Below are 13386 nucleotides of genomic sequence, written 5' to 3'. Positions count from 1 at the left end.
AAAGAAACAGACATCGAACCATAAGCACTTAAACGTGTGATACATGCATGTGGATGCATATATATGCCGACAGAGAATAACCAGAGCCCACCCATGATCAACTTGTGAGAAAGAGACCAGAAAACTTGCTTCCCATTGGTCATCATGCAAGTTGCATGTCAATCTTGCTTTACCAGTTAACCCCAGAAAAAGACAACTACTTAAGCAGCCATTTTTATCAGCTGCGTGTATTTAATATTTATTAGTTATAATGTGTGTGTGGATGTATATAATTATTGATCCAATGGATGCTCCTTTAATTTAATACGAGTTAATGTACGCATGAAGAATGTTAAATAAACATTGTTTCATCATTTCAGGCGATGAGAGAGCTCAAGCTCCTACTGGTACCTCTCCTCTAAAAGCTTCCAGAATCAAGAGTAGTTTAGAGTATGCGTTGATATATATGTAACTTTATCAATAATTTAGTTCCTTTTAGCAATTTTCCCTTTAAAAGTCTGCGTTGACATACACACCTGATGCTAAATTTCTCATAATTAAATTCTCCGTGCTTTTTTTTTATTCACGATAGATATAAACTAATTAAATTAACGTTATCAAAACCTTATCATGCACATGGGACATGCTAGCTAGTAAAATAGAAGTCCGAGTTCGTTGAGTAAAGGATTCCCATTTTTGTTATAAAAATTAGCACGCACGTTTTGTTGTGTACCGCTGTACAGAGTCTAAGATAGCTCATTGATGAGGTCAGGGGCGGAAAAAAAAAAAAAAAAAGGACAGCTCATTCATGATTGCTATAAAGTTTTATATATTTTCTCTTGTTTTTACAAGGCTTCATTAAATACTTTTATGAGATTAAAAATTAGTTTAATTTAGTTAAATGTGATTTTTTCTTAACTTCCTAAAATCATCCTTTCATTGATTATTTTATATGCTGGGGGCAGAGGAGAAAGAATATCATCACTTAAACTTGAAGTAGAAAATATTGTGAAATTTATTTAAATGGATCGTTAATATCTCATTAAATTTTATAAATGTAAAAAACTAGGTAGCAGAATCTCATATATAAAATCCGAGGCAATAATATACATATACATGCACATATTTATTGATAAATGGTACTTGTGGACATTAAAAATTTTAAAATAAATAGGGACAGTGCCTAAAAATCATGAATACTGCTAGCATATCCTGCTAGGTATTATATTTTGTTCACCTTTCTTTTTCTTTTTTTTTTTTATCAATAATCCATGCATCCAAACACTCACACCTCACCCCCCCCCCCCCTTTTAATATCCCATGTCTCTCTCTGTCCACGCAGTTTTTTTTTTTTTTTTTTTGCCTATATAATTTCTGGTCCATCTGTCTTTCACGCCAACTTGTCCCAATTGTTTCCTGCAGGCTGCAGCACGCAACTATGAATGAATGGACCAAGTGACCTACTGTTCCGGTTGAAAGCTATGCTGTAGTCTAGCTTCTGTAGACATACGTACATAGAGAGAGAGAGAGAGAGAGAGAGAGTTAGCTAGTAAAGAGACCTCTATATAAAGTTTTTTTTTTTGATATAATTTTATACGATGATAAAATCCATTTATCATGATTTTGAATATAATATTATAAATATATAATAATATCTAGCATCTGTAAAAAAAAACGAGAGTATGATACCAAACACATATTTAATTAATTTGTATGAAGTCAGAAGTTACAATATTCATGTTATTGGGTTTGTTATATCGTATATTCAAATAAAAATTAAAATAAGTTGAAGATATTTATAAATTATGAACACCTACTTTTTTTTAAAGGTTTCATACGCATATATAGGATTCCACAAATGGGCTTTTATAAATTATGATTGAAAAACTGATATTAAATTGGCTAGAAATCTTGACCCCTTTTCAAATCCAAATATAAAAAGATGGGAGCGGTAGGAAAAATTTTAGCTCCCCTCCCTTTTAAATTTTCAATCCAAATGAGGATAAATGAGCTTCTTCACAGGTGAAATAAATCTACACACATGTATAATTAATTCATTGAAAGCAACTATTAAGATCATTGTTAATTTCATTTACTTCCAACTGTAATATCTAAATTGAGAAATTACTTCCTTTGCCGCCTCTGATTTATATATATATATATATATATATATATCATGCAATAATATATCCCCCAAATTACGCAACTGGCTATTAATTAAGGTACTTCCTCGTTGATCGGATTTATATTCCATGCGTCTAGTAACTACTAACTACATGTACTGAGCGCATGTGCATGCGCGGCATAATCCTGTGCTATCAAACAAGTCAACAGCTTTAAGAAGTTCTATGCGAGCGTGGAACCAGTTTCAGCTAATCAGCCTGACGAGCATCAGGCACTCATCATGCTGATGAGATTTAAATCATCCAAATTTTATTTTAAATATTAAGCTAAGATTATAAATTTATTTTATCATCAATTTAAATAATATAAATTTACTTTGAATGATTTAATTAAATATAGATATTTAAATATATTCTGAACAATTTAGATTTAACATTAAATTTTTATAAACTTTATTTTGTAATACAATATTAAAAATTGTAAATTTAATCTGTCTAAAATATATCTAAATAATTAATTTATAAAAATTTTAAAATTGAGATCTTTAAATTAAATTTATATTGTACAAATTAGTGATAAAATAAATTTATTAATATTTTTTAAAATTTTTATTTTAATAAAAATAAAAAATTTAAATTAGGACGGTCCAGATCACTGAAACTGATTGCATGTAACTGTACGCTTAAATTATCGAAACTACATCCTTTTTGAGTTTTTGAGACCCCGCACTCTCGTTTTCACGCTGACCATTCCCAGCTTTGCAAGTTTCGAGCAAGAAACTTCCATTCCCAGCCCTTAGAGTTAAAGAGCTCACCAGGCCCCGATCCTAATATTTTTTTTCTTTTTTAATTTGACGACATAAAAAAATATTTACACTTTAAAAAAAGGTATTACATATAAAATTAAATCTTAAAAATAAATTTATGATCCCCAAAAAGTTTACATATAAGATTATGTTTGAGATCGATGAGAGTGTGGTTGGCTAGCCACATCGTTAAATCGTATGTGAAGTGGCAATAGATGAGGTTGACCAATAGATTTAGGATTTTAGTTGGTCTTTTATTTTTTTAACTGAATTTTTTAAAAACAATAGAGTTTAAAAGGACCGACTTTTTTATTCTTACGCCCATTAGAGCATACTCTTTTAAGCCAAAATTACCACTTTTTTTTTAAAATGGTGACCCATTCTTTATTATTTTCAGATTTAAAAGGGTCTGTTTAAAAAACTTGGCTCTAGCTAATTGTTGGGTTTAATATTTTCCATCAAACTTGTATTGATGTAATGTAATAACCTAACAATCACATGCATTAATAATGATCATGTAATTCGCTTTTAAAGTTTCATATTACAAAAATCTAACATCGATGCCGAATTTGAAATGACTGCCAAACCTTGATTCTGGCTTCAATCAACCTGCTGCTTAAAATGCAGATTTTCATTATACACAAACCCAACAGGGAAATAATGAGGCTACTTGCGAAACAAAAGTTCTGAATCTGATACATGCACAGTGCACTTTCAACTTGCAATGAAGTGAATATATGACTAAGGAGAGAGACGTCCAAAGAAACAGACATCGAACCATAAGCACTTAAACTTGTATACATGCATTTGTATGTATATATATGCGTGTGCCGACAGAGAATAACCAGAGCCCACACATGATCAACTTGGGAGAAAGAGACCTGCAAACTTGCCTCCCATTGGTCATCATGCAAGTTGCATATCAATCTTGCTTTACCAGTTAGCCCCGGAAAAAGACAACTACTTAAGCAGACATTTTTTTCTGCGTGTATTTAATATTTATTAGTTATAGTGTGTGTGTGGATGTATGTAATTACTGATCCAATGGATGCTCCTTTAATTTAACACAAGTTAATCTACGCATGAAGAATATTAAATAAACATTGTTTCATCATTAAAAGTCAAGCGATGAGACAGCTCAAGCTCTTAGTGGTACCTCTCCTCTAAATGCTTCAAGAGTAGTTTAGAGTATGCGTTGATGTGTGTGTGTGTGTGTGTAACTTTACCAATAATTTAGTTCCTTTTAGCAATTTTCCCTTTAAAAGTATGCGTTGACACACACACCTGATGCTAAATTTCTCATAATTAAATTCTCCGTTCTTTTTTTTTTATTCATGATGGATATAAACTAATTAAATTGCTTCTCTCCCGTCCATGCGGGATTAACGTTGTCAAAACCTTATCATTCATATAAGGGAGATTCAACATGCTAGCTAGTAAAATAGAAGTCTGAGTTCGTTGAGTAAAGGATTCCCATTTTTCTTATAAAAAAAGAGGACAGCTCATTCATGATTGCTATGAATTTTATACATTTTCTCTTGTTTTTACGATGCTTCATTAAATACTTTTATGAGATTGAAAATTAGTTTAATTTAGTTAAATGTGATTTTTTCATAACTTCCTAAAATTATCCTTTTATTGATTTATTTTATATACTGGGGGCAAAGGAGAAAGAATAATCATCATTTAAACTCGGAGTAGAAAAGATTGTGAAATTTATTTAAATGAATCATTAATATTTCCTTAAATTTTATAGATGTAAAAAAAACTAATAAGTAGAATCTCATATATAAAATCTGAGGGAATAATATATGTTAAGCAATGTAAAGTATTTTTTGAGAAGTTGGATGTTAAAAAATATAAGATATTTTTAGTTTTTCGAGGTGTAATCATCGTTTTTATTCAAAAGTATCCCTATTGATAATGACTTTATATTTATTGTAGGGTATTTTACAGGGATAAATGTAAAAATATAAGGCTAGTTAAAAAGTAAATAACTACTTTATTGAGAGATGAGATTCGATTAAAAATACTTTATATTTTAAAAAAAAAATGTATTGATTAATGATAGTGTGAATGGTATAACACTTTGAAATGAATAGGGACAGTGCCTAAAAATTATGAATGCTGCTAGTATATCCTGCTAGCTATTAACGCACAATTGATATTTTGTTCCACCTGTTTTTTTTGTCAAATAATCCAAGCATTTAAACACTCAGACCTCACCCTTTTTTAAAAAAAAAAAAATCCCATGTCTCTCTCTACCGCCCCCCCTACCAACACACAATTTTTTTTTTAAAATAAATTCTAGTCTGCCTGTCTTTCACGCCAACTTGTCCCAATTGTTTCCTCCTAGCACACGACTATGAATGAGCCAAGTGACCACCTATTCTTCAGGTTGGAACCTAATGCTGTACTCTGGCCTCCGGAGACAGACACACTGATATATTCCTCTTCCTCCGGTCCTCTTTATGTATTATTTTTATCAATTTTATTAACATCAATATAAAAAATATAAAAATAAAAATATATAAAATTTTAAATATATTCTCATATAACTAATTTAAAAAATAATATTATGTTGCTTTTTTTCTCTCATAAAAGATAATTTTAAAAACACATTTTAAATATTATATTTAAAAAATCACATCATGATTTATAAATAAGATCAAATAAAATTTTTAAAATTTAACTTATAAATAAGATCAGAGGAAGTACATAAAAAAGAGAGTAATAGTTAGCTAGTAAAGAGGCCTCTATAATTTTTTTTTCTTTGACCTGATGTAAATTTTATACTATGATAAACTATCTTGTAATTAATTTAGTTAATATATTAAAATTTACTTACTATGATTTGATTGAATATAAATATATTAAATATATAACATAAATCTTATCTTATAATTATATGTAGACTTTATATATAGAGAGTCCGATGAGGATGGAAACGAACGTACAATACAATATATTTTATTAAATAACTGCATTCGTGTACAATAAGCGCGCACGCACACACATATTATAAATGAGATCTGGTGCCCCTTGATTCCCTTGCTTGCGCAGAGAAAGCAAGATGCACCAACTAGAATACTAGAGCTTTATAATTTCGTTATAGAAAGTGAACCCTAGAGATTAAAGACAAATCGTACATTTATATAATTGCGCTCTCCAAATCTGCAAGTTGCAAATTAATTCCACAACCCGTGCATTCAATAACACACTTGCATCTAATTAAAGTCATTATAGAATTTGCTAAGTAGCTAGAAGATCATAACTAAATTAATGTTCCAAAGTCATAGTGTGTAAGACTTCATATAAACTCAAGCGGCTTAATTAACTTGGTTTATCTTTAAATTTTGTACATACCCGGCCCCCACATGTTTTGATCTCTCGAACCGGCTTTCGCATGTTAGAGGTCAATTATAGTAATCCTTAATTTTTTATCCCAGAACATCCTTAACTTTATTTGTCGGCTCCGATATTTTTTCTATCCCACTTGCTAAAAAGAATAAACGCACGTGCATCAACTAAAGCAGAGAAATAAAACTCATCAATCTGAACCCTGATTTTGGTTTTGCCATAATCTGACAGCCACGGTACTTTAATCTGAAGGAAAGAAGCAACCACACTGACCCATCATTAATGCACAGAAATGGTCTCGTCAATTCAAACTGCACCATGTAATTAATGAGAGAGGCCGGTTTGGTGGTTTTGTTCCTCCACCATAAACTAGCTACCGCTAGCTTCTATTATACATGCATGATTGTACTTGAAATATCATTTAATTCTTCACGAGTAAATTAGCTAAGGGCCCCCCGTGCCCATTTCTCTATCCACTTTTTACCCTCACGGCAAATAATTATTCAACTCGCTATTATCTTCAAAATGAAGACCCCAATACCACCACTAGTTTCTGCAACTTTTACGCATCAAACAAATATCTTGCTTCAGCCTTCCAATCTCCACACGCATAATGACACCACAACAACATATTAATATTGATCCATCCCATATATATCCGTTTTCTAATGACTAATTTGCGATAAAGATCAGTCCCTGATCCATGCGATTAATATCTATGTACACACTCGAATTATATTCAAAGTTACACTGTCTCTGTATCTGCGCAGTTCGCTAATATATGCACAAGCACATAATATAGAGCTCACAAGGCGTCTGAGATTATTGATTATCAGTGGACAATAGACGCCCCCTGTACGTGACAGAAGAACTATATCAACTTCTAGATAGAAGAGTACCTAATTAAAGGCCGAGCTAGCTAGCTAGCAATTGCTGAGTCAATAGTAATAATATATTATACTGCATGAAACACCTGATGATCAACTTGGGGAGATTCATAGAATGCTGAAACATTGTCCATGATCTGAGTGGTGAAAACATCGACATCATTGAACGGCCCGAACCAATCATCCACTGTGCTCCCAACTTGACCCTCCCATTTATGATTACCAGCCTCTACTAGCGGCATCACCATCCTAGAGCTACTACGGTCATTTTCAGCATGTCCGCCATTCTTCGTCTCAAAATTATCCGTCCGGTGCCCGCCGCCGCCACCTGCTCCGCCGACACTGTCACTATCATTGCTACCGTAGTCCCGGAATCTGGAGGGATCCGGCGGCGATTGGGCGTCTCGGCCGGTGAGCTCTTGCACTAGGGCCATGAATTCTGAAGCGCTGGCGCTGACCCTCATAGGGTTGGATATGTAGACAACCTTAACGGGGCTGTTTTTCTTGTCGGCCTTGCGTCGCTTGGTCGGAGTCCTCCGGTGCACGCTGCTCATCACTGAGCTGCTGGAATCCATGAAGGGATAAGATCGATGGAGAGGGGTACTTCTAGAGGCGTAAAGAGTTTCACAAGATATAGGGTAAAGGTAAAGAGTCTTGATTATTATTGATAGTGTTGTTATTTTGGCCAAGCGAAGGAGGAAAATAATGGATCTGAGAAAGACAAAACGAGAAAACGAAGGAAAATTATGGTTATAGATAGATGGGGCGATTGGAAGTAAACGGCAACGGAGATAATGATAACGAAATTACCAGTCGATGCCAAGCGCGTGAGGAGCCGAGGCAGAGATCTTCTGGAAAAAATATCATTAAAGACGCCTTGACTAATTTTTTTATAATCAAAGCCCTAAATTTTTAAAATATCACTGCAGTTTAGAGGTTATGATTTAATATTATATTTATAATAAAAATAATAAAATTACCCCTCATTAAATTAATATAAGAACAGTCTTATTTCACTCGTTCATTTACTTACGAAATATTATTCATTATCCAATCACTGGATTACATTCCAAGTGTTTAAATCATTTGAAGATGACTTGTTAGTTTATATACTGTATATTATTTATTTATTTATGAATTATTATTTATTATTCTATATTACTTATTTATTGCCTTATTTTCACTTGATTTTATTTCAAATGTTTAAATTATTTTAAGACGACTTGTTTATTTATATGTTGTATGTCGTTCATTGTCATACTTCACTTATTTATTGTCAAGCTTTTATTTGATTTCATTCTAAATAAATAAACAAGTGAAGTAGGATAATAAACAATATTATGTAAATAAATGAATGAGTAAAGTATGATATAGAATAAATAAAGTAGGGTAATTCTGATATTAATATAAATTAGAGATAATTTTATTATTTTTTTATAAATTTAATATCAAACCAGAATTTTATTATAATAATTTTTTAAAAATTTAGAAACTTCAATTTAAAACAAATCTTGGTCAAGAGATTTGTGCTTTAACTTAACCATTGGGACTGGATGTCTGGTGTTAGGGTTGTGCATAGGTAGGGTTGGGTAGGGCAGCCCATTAACCTGATGCCTTGACCTAAATGTCTTTGGGCAAAAAAACTATGCCCAAAGTCTGACCCTACCCGAAAGATGCCCGACTTTGGAGGGTTGGGCAGGCAGGGATCGAGCACCTCGTGGAGGGTCTCCAGCCTTGCTCTACCGAAAAAAATTAAAACCATCCATATAAATTTGATATGCACTATAGTAGATTAATTATTTTCATCAATAAATCACTTTAAGTTCTTATTTTAAAAATAACATATTATTAAATATCACTAGCAAAAATATTACGGTGTCATCGAAAAACTTAATGGCAAAACAAATATGAAAGAAATTTTTCATGCAAGTCACAAGTGCTGTTCAGTTCTAAATTCTAAGAAATATAGAAATATTCAACCTAAGGTTTACAAACCTAATCATCAAGGCACCTAAAAAAAAAAAAGAAACGAGAGAGGAGTGAAGTGAAAATAAACAATTAAACACCATTTATGTCTCCATCAAGTTAACAAATTACATCCTATATTATTATTTTTATAAAAAATATATTATATCTCGGGTCAGGAAAGGTCAATTGGTTGGATACCCTAGCCTTAAATTCTACTCAACCCGAAAATCGGACTCAACCCGACCATATCCAAATAGTACAGGGCAATATTTTTAAGGCTCGGGTTGGACATATTTTGCTCGGATTGGGTCGGGCATTTCGGACTTATAGATATCTTGCACAAGGCTACTTGGTGCTAGCGTAAAGGGGCTAGTGCGAAAAAATCATGAGAGAAAAATCTCGTACGGCAGAAAAAGTACTCCACACGCGCGAGATGAACGTGATGTTGAGGATTAGGGGTCAATAATTCTGCCACGTGGCGATAGGAGAAAGGCTCGGAAATATCATGACGTCATTTCTGAGGTTCATGATGACGTCGGAATAATAATGTTGGCTGCGCTCCTAGTGTTTTTTTTTTTTTTTTTCGTAGGCTTGCAAGGGAATAAAGTTAATCATGATTATGGGGCATGATTAAAATGCGGTGCGTGTGGAGATAAAGTGAAATACATATGTCTTTGGGTAAAGAAAAAAAACCGTATGTCACCTAAAAAAAAGGTATAGTGAAATGGATATGTTTAGGAACTGAAATTATTGTTTCAAAATTAATACCCAATCATATCTGGAACAAAATTATTTTTAATAAGTAAAAAATTATTGTCTTGTGAAAACAAAAAAACTAAAATTATTTCTAATCATAGAGGTTATAAAGATCAAAGCATAAAAAAATTAGCGGGGAGAAGAAAGATAAATATTGGGAGCATTTTAGTTAAAAATTACAGTAGGAACTTAATTATCAGTTGGTCCAAAAAAAATTAAAACTTTAGTTCATTCTAAAAAATAAAATTCAAATGAATTTCAATAGTAAGAATATCAAAATATTCTTAACATATTATATTATACAAAATCAGTAGTTATTAATTTTCTTACTCTACTTGTTAATTTAAAAATATGAGTTACAAATTACACAAGTTAACATGTAAATAATTATATGAGGCTTGACATTAGTTATTCAATCATAAGTGACAATATTAATTATTAAATTGTTAACTTTATTTTGTTAATTTACTAATATCAATTATAAATTATTAATAAATTTTATAATTTATAACTAATATTGGTAAATTACGAGTAATGATAGCAAATTAACAATTAATCAATTTGCATATTTTTCATTTAATCAAAACTCAATTCATGAATTTCAATCTAGTGTAACTCAATTTTTATATTTTTAATCATTAAAATATTGGCTTGTGTAGTTTATTAAATAAAATTATAAAGATTAAAATTATCTCTAAACCTTATGAACTGTATTTTCAAATAGCTAAAATTATAAAGATTGAATTATAATAGTTTAAAATTAAAGAAATGAGTTTCAGTTGAGTCAAAAATATAAAATTGAGTCACAATAAATTAATGATGATTGAGTTATAATTGAGTCAATACTAATATTAATTAAATAATTATTTTTCTTTGATTTATTACTAATATTTTTTTCCTTTAACTTTGACTGAAAAATCTTGTAGCTGACCAGTAAAAAAATTCTCACAAACTAAAGAATTGTTTTAAATTTTGTTTAAAATACTCCTGCAATGCAATAGTATGCGAATATAATTTGAAGCTTTGATAATGTATTATGAAATCAAGCATGACATGGACCAGAACGCAGGCCGGCTGATGGCGATCGAAGTACAGACAACGAGTGGAATAAATGTATTGATAATTTTGAAATAATTACTTACTTGTAGAATTTTTCAGAAGCCAAAACTAACCAAACCAGCCATATAATGAAAAAATTAGCCCAGGGCGCGCATTCTCATCATTATCGGGCTTGATCGTCCGTTTTATCCCGACAAAATCTTTGCCGTTAAATTTGAATTAATTTTAAGGTATTATATTTATAAAAATAAAAATAATAAAAAAATATAATATTAAATTGAAATTACTGTTGGCACTCATTAGAGGATGAGCACTACGCTACCCATCACCGTTGACAGGATGGGAGAGGGGTCTCTCCATTTTTTTCCCTCCACTTCCCTCATCCCCACCATTCAAATTATTTTATTAAATAATTTTTTTAAATGATAAAATTAATGAATGGTGGGGATGGGAGAAGTGGAGGGAAATGGAAAGAAAAGAAGTGAAGAAACCCCTCTCCCTGACAGGATTCGGGTAGTTCTGATTTAAGTTATCACCCTTGATAAGATTTGAAAAGCCCAAATTTAAGTTTGTATTTTTATTTTATATTTTCCAAAATAAAAATGTATAAAAAATATCAAATTTCTAATAAATTTGGTCATTATTGGTCTTTATAGTACATATTTAATTTAATATTAATTTTTTTATGAATTTTATAGATTATTTATCCATGCATACTCTAAACAGTATAAATATAATTTGAACAGTCTAATTTAATATTATATTTTTTTATAATTTTTAGAAATGGACTATTTGGATGTACTTTGTCAGTCCACATTTTGATATTAATTTTCATATTTTTTTAAATTATTTTCATAAATATAATTTTTAAAATTTTTAAAACTTAATTTAAGGTCAATGATAAAAAAATTTAAAGATAAAACGAAGAGCCATAGTTAGCTCTGATGCTCATCAATCCCAAATTGCCAATACGTATCCATTATCCTAGCAGTACTAAGCAAATAGCCAGAGTGATGTAAGTATAGAAGCTGTGATCTAATTAAATACAGCGAACAACGCGTCAAAAAATCAAATACCATATGCGGATGTATATTATTAATTATTAATTATTTACAATATATAGACGCATGATGTGCTTACAGGCCAGACAAGAAATGTAAAGGCTCTGCCCCCTGTCCTCGTACCAGCCCCATAAGCCGCTTCAATTTTTTGACCTGACAAAAGCCTCTTCATAAATACTATACCCCCTCTAACAATCTAGTGAAATGTTCCGTTTGATATAGAGATTTTATTATTATTATGAGAGTAAAAGTGTAAATAGACATAAAGAAGGAAATGGAAGTGGGAGTAAGACTTACTAAGACTTAAGAGTATATTTGGTAAATGGAAGTGAGATAAAAATTTTACTTTATATATATATTCATGTTTTGAAAAGACCATACTATCCGTTAAATTAAAAAATGAAAAATATCAACAAACAAATCAAGTAAAGGGAGATAGAAGACATAATAATAATAATAATAATAATCAATACAAATGATAAGCTTTATTTGTGCGAAGGAGGTATTTGTTGCCGCCATTGGAACAATCGATAATGGAGACTATGAATTTTTGCAAGATAAAGTACCCATGAGAAGGGATGCGACTATCAGGGCTAATTTGAAGGGAGGCATGCCGGCAATTGTTACTAACAAGATAGGGACCTCCATGCAATGGTTGGTCAATTATAGGATATAAGGTCATTTTTACTAATTAACACGTAATTCTAAAATTAAAGTAATTATTAGATTAACTCAAAAGGATTATTAAGTTTGTAAAATTATATAAAAGGGATCCCAAGTTTTTAAGCTTTCGAAAACACTCTCGTATACTTTTATAAATCAAAATTCAAAGTAAAATAAGTTTATAGAAGAATGATATACCAATTTATATCATTAAATTGATAAAATAACTTCTCACACCATAACATAGAGGTGTGCTGTGGCATGCCCTCACCATATCATGTGCAATAACACATTGCATAGTTCATAATATCATAGATGCCATCAAATGACAGCACCCCGAGGTGAATTCTTGACGTGTTTCATTTCTCTATCCAATATTTAATCGAGGCAATTTAGGTATTTACAGAAAACTCTTTCAGAGCAATAACCAATGATATTGATCTCACTCACATGTCATTTCTCATTAAAAAATTGGACACTCATTTAAAAACTTTACAACATTAAAAATACATCTAGGGTGTCTAATTTCATCTCCAAGTGTCAAAAGCTCACAAGAGTCCTAGATCATACTCAATAGGCTAGAAAGGACTTTTGTAGCATACCACAACAATTCAACAATACCTAAATCAAAATTTCAATGCTCAACCTCTTAATTACAAAACTTAAGAGGGAGCCAAATTACTATGTAATGCCACAATACTCCTTTACAATCAACAATGTCATC

The sequence above is a fragment of the Prosopis cineraria genome, unplaced genomic scaffold (genome assembly GCF_029017545.1).
Source record: "Prosopis cineraria cultivar Desert tree isolate PC_DT_omini unplaced genomic scaffold, ASM2901754v1 PC1, whole genome shotgun sequence".
NCBI classification, from domain to species: Eukaryota; Viridiplantae; Streptophyta; class Magnoliopsida; order Fabales; family Fabaceae; genus Prosopis; species Prosopis cineraria.
This window is presented reverse-complemented; position numbering follows the sequence as displayed.